Source organism: Nycticebus coucang, chromosome X (assembly GCF_027406575.1).
Source record: "Nycticebus coucang isolate mNycCou1 chromosome X, mNycCou1.pri, whole genome shotgun sequence".
Lineage (NCBI taxonomy): Eukaryota > Metazoa > Chordata > Mammalia > Primates > Lorisidae > Nycticebus > Nycticebus coucang.
Genome location: NC_069804.1, coordinates 86,043,456 through 86,051,318, shown reverse-complemented (window position 1 = coordinate 86,051,318; position 7,863 = coordinate 86,043,456).

Below are 7,863 nucleotides of genomic sequence, written 5' to 3'. Positions count from 1 at the left end.
ATGCTTCGTGTAAAATGTATAAAAACCGTACTTAAAACTCAGTAAAGTGCAGCTGCATACTGCACCAAGTGCTATGTGCCAGACTGTCATTTTCCTGCGTCGACCTTTCAACCAACCTGACTCCGTTTCCCTGCTTTCCCTCGGACTGAAGCCCACCGACAGGGTGGTCCGTGGCAGAAGAGAAATTCAAAAGTTGTCTCAAGAATTTAATGATTTTAAAGACAAAACCACCAAAGATTTTGACTCACTGAAGCAAGAATTTGCAGCCCTCAAAGATATGAAAAATACAGTAGAATCGCTCACTAACAGAGTGGAACAAGCAGAAAAAAGGATTTCTGACAATGAAGACAAAGCTTTTGAATGCTCCCAAACTCTCAAAGAGGAAGAGAAATGGAGAGCAAAAACAGATCATTCTCTCAGAGTGGTTTGTAATAATTTGAAGAAGGCTAATACCTGCCTTATTGGAATCCCTGGAAGTGATGAAGTGGCCACCCAAGGCAGAGAGGCCCTTCTCCATGAAATTATGAAAGAGAATTTTCCAGACATGCATAGATATTCTGAAATTCAGATAGGAGACAGTTTCAGAACTCCAGCATGACTCAATCCCAATAAGACATCCCACAGGCATATCATAATTAACTTCACTAAAGTTAATATGAAGGAGAAAATTCTGAAAGCAGCCAGATGTAAGAAATCCATTGCCTACAAAGGGAAGAATATTAGAATGCTGCAGATCTCTCTGCTGTAAAATTTTCTGGCAAGAAGAGGGTGGTCATCAACTTTTGATCTCCTAAAGCAAAATAGCTTTCGACCCCAGATCCTGTATCCAGTTAAACTGAGTTTCATTTATGATGGAGAAATTCTATACATTACTGACATTCATATGTTGAAGAAATTTGCCATAACCAAACCAGCTCTTCAGGATATTCTCACACCTATCCTCTATAATGACCAGCCCAATCCTCTACAACAAAAATAAACTCACTCAGAAACACTTCATCAAACTCCAACTTCCACAGTGGCGATAGGATTAAAAATGTCCACAGGACTTTCAAAAAAAATCAATACCCAAAATTTTATCAGACTTATCAATATTCGCCATTAATGTGAATGGCTTCAACTGTCGTCTAAAGAGACACAGGTTAGCTGACTGGATACAAAAACTCAGGCCAGATATTTGTTGCATACAAGAGTCACATCTTACCTTAAAAGATAAATATAGACTCAGGGTGAAAGTACGGTCGTCCATATTTCAGGCAAATGATAATCAGAAAAAAGCAGGTGTTGCAATTCTATTTGCAGACACAATAGGCTTTAAACCAACGAAAGTAAGGAAGTATAAGAATGGTCACTTCATATTTGTTAAGGGTAATACTCAATGAGATGAGATTTCAATTATTAATATTTATGCACCCAACCAGAATCCACCTCAATTTATAAGAGTAACTCTAACAGACGTGAGCAACTTGATTTCCTCCAGCTCCATAATAGTTGGAGATTTCAATACTCCTTTGGCAGTGTTGGATAGATCCTCCAATAAGAAGCTGAGCAAACAAATCTTAGATTTAAACCTAACCATCCAACATTTGGATTTAGCAGACATCTACAGAACATTTCATGCCAAAAAAACTGAATACACATACTTCTCATCAGCCCACGGAACATACTTCAAAAATCGATCACATCTTAGGTCACAAGTCTAACCTCAGTTAATTTAAAGGAATAAAAACAATTCCTTACATCTTCTCGGACCACAATGGAATAAAAGTTGAACTCAGTAACAACAGGAATCTTCACACTCATACAAAAACATGGAAGTTAAGTAACCTTATGCTAAATGATAGCTGGGTCAGGGATAAGATTAAGAAGGAAATTGCCAAATGTTTTAAACAAAATGGTAATGAAGACATGAATTATCAGAACCTGTGGGATACTGCAAAGGCACTGCAAGCCTTCCTCAAGAGAATGGAAAGAGAGGAAGTTAACAACTTAATGGGACATCTCAAGCAACTGGAAAAAGAAGAACATTTCAAACCCAAACCCAGTAGAAGAAAGAAATAACCAAAATTGGAGAAGAATTAAATGAAATTGAACACAAAAGAATTATACAACAGATCAATAAATCAAAAAGTTGTTTTTTTGAAAAGGTCCATAAAATAAAACTTTGGCTAACCTAACCAGGAAAAAAAGAGTAAAATCTCTAATCTCATTAATCAGAAATGACAAAGACAAAATAACAACAGACTCCTCAGAAATTCAAAAAAAATCCTTAATGAATATTACAAGAAACTTTATTCTCAGAAATATGAAAACACGAAAGAAGTTGACCAATACTTAGAAGCACATCACCTTCCAAGTCTTAGCCAGAATCAAGTGGAAATGTTGAACAGGCCAATATCAAGTTCTGAAATAGCATCAAACGTACAAAATCTCCCTAAAAAGAAAAGCCCAGGAGTAGATGGCTTCACGTCAGAATTCTACCAAACCTTTAAAGAAGAACTAGTACCTATGTTACTCAACCTGTTCGAAATGTAGAAAGAGAAGGAAGACTACCCAACACGTTAAAGGAAGTAAACATCACCCTGCCCAAACCAGGAAAAGACCCAACAAGAAAAGAAAATTATAGACCAATATCACTAATGAATATAGATGCAATAATATTCAACAAGATCCTAACAAAATCCAGCAACACATCAAAAAAATTATACAACATAACAAAGTCGGTTTTATCCCAGGGTCTCAAGGCTGGTTCAATATCCATAAATCTATAAGTATAATTCAGCACATAAATAAAAAAAAGACCATATGATTCTCTGAATCGATGCAGAATAAGCTTTTGACCATATCTAGCATCCCTTCCTAATCAGAACACTTAAGAAAATTGGTATAGGAGGTACTTTTCGTAAACTGATAGAGGCCATCTACAGCAAACATACAGCCAATATCGTATTGAAGGAAGTTAAATTGAAATCATTTCCATCCTAGCCAATAGATTACAGCTTATCATCAAAAAAGTCATACATCATGATCAACTAGGTTTCATCCCAGGGATGCAAGGCTGGTTTAACATACGCAAGTCCATAAATATTATCCACCATATTAACAGAGGCAAAAATAAAGATCATATGATCCTCTCAATAGATGCAGAAAAACCATTTTATATAATCCAGCATCGTTTTTCTAATTAGAACACTGAAGACTATACGCATAGGTGGCACATTTCTAAAACTGATTGAAGTTATATATGACAAACCCACAGCTAATATTTTACTAAATGGAGTAAAACTGAAAGCTTTTCCTCTTAGAACTGGAACCAGACAAGGTTGTCCTCGGTCACCTTTTCAACATAGTGCTGGAAGTTCTAGCCAATATAATTAGGCAAGACAAGGAAATGAAGGGAATCCAAATGGGAGCAGAGGAGGTCAAACTCTCCCTCTTTGCTGATGATATAATCTTATACTTAGAGAATCCCAAAGACTCAACCACAAGACTCCTAGAAGTCATCAAAAAATACAGTAATGTTTCAGGATATAAAATCAATGTCCACAAGTCAGTAGCCTTTGTATATGCCAATAACAGTGAAGATGAGAAGCTAATTAAGGACACAACTCCCTTCACCATAGTTTCAAAGAAAATGAAATACCTAGGAATATACCTAACGAAGGAGGTGAATGTACTCTATAAAGAAAATTATGAAATCCTCAGAAAGGAAATAGCAGAGGATATTAAAAAATGGAAGAACACACCATGCTCATCGATGGGCAGAATAAACATTGTTAAAATGTCCACACTTCCCAAAGCAATCTACCTATTCAATGCCATTCCTATCTAAATACCAACATCGTACTTTCAAGATTTGGAAAAAATGATTCTGCGTTTTGTATGGAACCAGAAAAAAACCCCGTATAGTTAAGGCAGTTCTTAGTAATAAAAATAAACCTGGGGGCATCAGCATACCAGATTTTAGTCTGTACTACAAAGCCATAGTGGTCCAGATAGCATGGTACGGGTACAAAAATAGAGACATTGAAACTTGGAATCGAATAGAAAACCAATAAATGAAACTAACATCCTAAACCACCTAATCTTTGATAAACCAAAGAAGAACATACCTTGGGGGAAAGACTCCCTATTCAATAAATGGTGTTGGGAGAACTGGATATCCACGTGTAAAAGACTGAAACTGGACACACACCTTTCCCCACTCACAAAAATTGATTCAAGATGGATAAAGGACTTAAATTTAAGGCATGAAACAATAAAAATCCTCAAAGAAAGCATAGGAAAAACACTGGAAGATATTGGCCTGGGGAAAGACTTCATGAAGAAGACTGCCATGGCAATTGCAACAACAACAACAATAAACAAATGGGACTTCATTAAACTGAAAAGCTTCTGTATAGCTAAGGACACAATAATCAAAGCAAAGAGACAACCTACACAATGGGAAAGGATATTTGCATATTTTCAATCAGACAAAAGCTTGATAACCAGGATCTATAGAGAGCTCAAATTAATCCACATGAAAAAAGCCAACAATCCCTTATATCAATGGGCAAGAGACATGAATAGAACCTTCTCTAAAGAAGACAGACAAATGGTTAACAAACATGGAAAAATGTTCATCATCCCTATCTATTAGAGAAATGCAAATCAAAACCACCCTGAGATACCATCTAACCCCAGTGACAATGGCCCACATCACAAAATCTCAAAACTGCAGATGCTGGCGTGGATATGCAGAGAAGGGAACACTTTTACACTGCTGGTGGGACTGCAACCTTTCTGGAAGGAAGTATGGAGAAACCTCAAAGCACTCAACCTAGACCTCCCATTTGATCCTGCAATCCCATTACTGGGCATCTACCCAGAAGGAAAAAAAAAATCCTTTAATCATAAGGACACTTGTACTAAACTGTTTATTGCAGCTCAATTTATAATCGCCAAAATGTGGAAACAGCCCAAATGCCCACCAACCAGGAATGGATTAACAAGCTGTGGTATATGTATACCATGGAATACTATTCAGCTATTAAAAAAAAATGGAGACTTTACATCCTTCATTTAACCTGGATGGAAGTGGAAGACATTATTCTTAGTAAAGCATCACAAGAATGGAGAAGCATGAATCCTATGTACTCAATTTTGATATGAGGACAATTAATGACAATTAAGGTCATGTGGGGGGGAAGGAAAAGCAGAGAGAGGGAAGGAGGTAGGGGAGTGGGGCCTTGGTGTGTGCCACAACTTCTGGGGGCAAGACATGATTGCAAGAGGGACTTTACCTAACAAATGCAATCAGTGTAACCTGGGTTATTGTACCCTCAATGAATCCCCAATAATAAAAAAAAAACAAAAAATGGAAATCATTTCTACTCAGATCAGGAACCAGACAGGGCTGCCCATTGTCTCCACTGCTATTTAACATTGTATGAAAGTTTTAGCCATCACAATTAGGGAAGAAAAGGTGATCGAGGGTATCCATATAGGGTTAGAAGAGATCAAACTTTCGCTCTTCGCAGATGATATGATTGTATATCTGGAAAACACCAGGGATTCTACTACAAAACTCTTAGAAGTGACTAAGGAATACAGCAGCATCTCACATTACAAAATCAACATTCATAAATCAGTAGCCTTTATATATACCAAGAATAGTCAAGCTGAGAAAACAGTTAAGGACTCTATTCCATTCATAGTAGTACCAAAGAAGATGAAATATTTGGGAGTTTATCTAACAAAGGACGTGAAAGATCTCTACAAGAAGAACTATCAAACTCTAAGAAAAGAAATAGCTGAAAATGTTAACAAATAGAAAAACATACCATGCTCATGGCTGGAAAGAATCAACATTGTTAAAATGTCCATACTACCCAAACCAATATACAATTTTAATGCAATCCCTATTAAAGCTCCACTGTCATACTTTAAAGATCTTGGGGAAAAAACAAAACAAAACAAAAAAAAACTTCGTTTTATATGGAATCAGAAAAAACCTCAAATAGCCAAGACATTACTCAGAAATAAAAACAAAGCAGGAGGAATCACGCTACCAGACCTCAGACTATACTATAAATTGTTAGTGATCAAAACAGCATGGTACTGGTACAAAAACAGAGAAGTAGAAGTCTGGAACAGAATAGAGAACCAAGAGATGAATCCAGCTACTTACCATTTGTTGATCTTTGACAAGCCAATTAAAAACATTCAGTGGGGGAAAGATTCCCTATTTAACAAATGGTGCTGTGTGAACTGGCTGGCAACCTGTATAAGACTGAAAGTGGACCCACACCTTTCACCATTAACTAAGATAGACTCTCACTGGATTAAAGATTTAAACTTAAGACATGAAAGTATAAAAATACTAGAAGAGAGTGCAGGGAAAACCCTTGAAGAAATCGGTCTGGGTGAGTATTTTATGAGGAGGACCCCCCTGGGCATTTGAAGCAGCTTCAAAAATACACTTCTGGGACCTGATCAAACTAAAAAGCTTCTGCACAGCCAAGAACACGGTAAGTAAAGCAAGCAAACAGCTCTCAGAATGGGAGAAGATATTTGCAGGTTATGTCTCCTGCAAAGGTTTAATAACCAGAATCCACAGAGAACTCAAACGTATAAGCAAGAAAAGAACAAGTGATCCCATCGCAGGCTGGGCAAGGGACTTAAAGAGAAACTCTTCTGAAGAAGACAGGCGCATAGCCTATAGACATATGAAAAAATGCTCATTATTTTTAATCATCAGAGAAATGCAAATCAAAACTACTTTGAGATATCATCTAACTCCAGTAATATTAGCCCATATCACAAAATCCCAAGACTAGAGATGTTGGCGTGGATGTGGAAAAAAGGGAACACTTCTACATTGCTTGTGGGAATGCGAATTAATACATTCGTTTTGGAAAGATATTTGGAGAACACTTAGAGATCCAAAAATAGATCTGCCATTCAAGCCTATTATTCCTCTATTAGGTATATACCCAGAAGACAAAAAATGACATTATAGCAAAGGTATTTGTACCAGAATGTTTTTTGCAGTCCAATTCATAATTGCTATGTCATGGAAAAAGCCAAAGTGCCCATCGATCCACAAATGGATTAATAAATTGTAGTATGTGTACCCCATGGAATATTATGCAGCTGTAAATAAAGGTGGGGACTTTACCTCTTTCATGTTTACATGGATGGAGCTGGAACATATTCTTCTTAGTAAAGGATCTCAGGAATGTAAGAAAAAGTATCCAATGTACTCAGCCTTACTATGAAACTAATTTATGGCTTTCACATGAAAGCTATAACCCAGTTATAACCTAAAAATGGGGGAAGGGGGAGAGGGTGGGGAGGGAGTGGAGAGGATGGGCAGAGAGAGGGTGATTGGTGGGATTACACCTGCGGTGCATCTTACAAGGGTACATGTAAAACTTAGTAAATGTAGAATATAAATGTCTTAACACAATAAGAAAATGCCAGGAAGGCTATGTTAACCAGTGTGATGAAAATGTGTCTCAAACAGTCTATAAATCCAGTGTATGGTGTCCCATGAGTGCATTAATGTGCACAGCTATGATTTAATAATAAAAAAAAGAAATAATAAAAAGAAAAAATTATAACACAGCTACGATAATCAAAACTGGCATTAGGATAGACTTATGAAATAGAATTGAGAGTCCAGAAATAAATCCTTATATTTACAGTGAATTTATTCTTGACAAGTGTGTCAAGACCATGTAATGGGGAATGAATAATCTTTTAAAAAACATATACACAGGCAGAAGAATAGAATTGAATTTCTTTCTTATACTATAAATGAAAATTAACTGAAATGGATAAAACATTGTATTTTTCCATTTATATCAAATTTTCAGA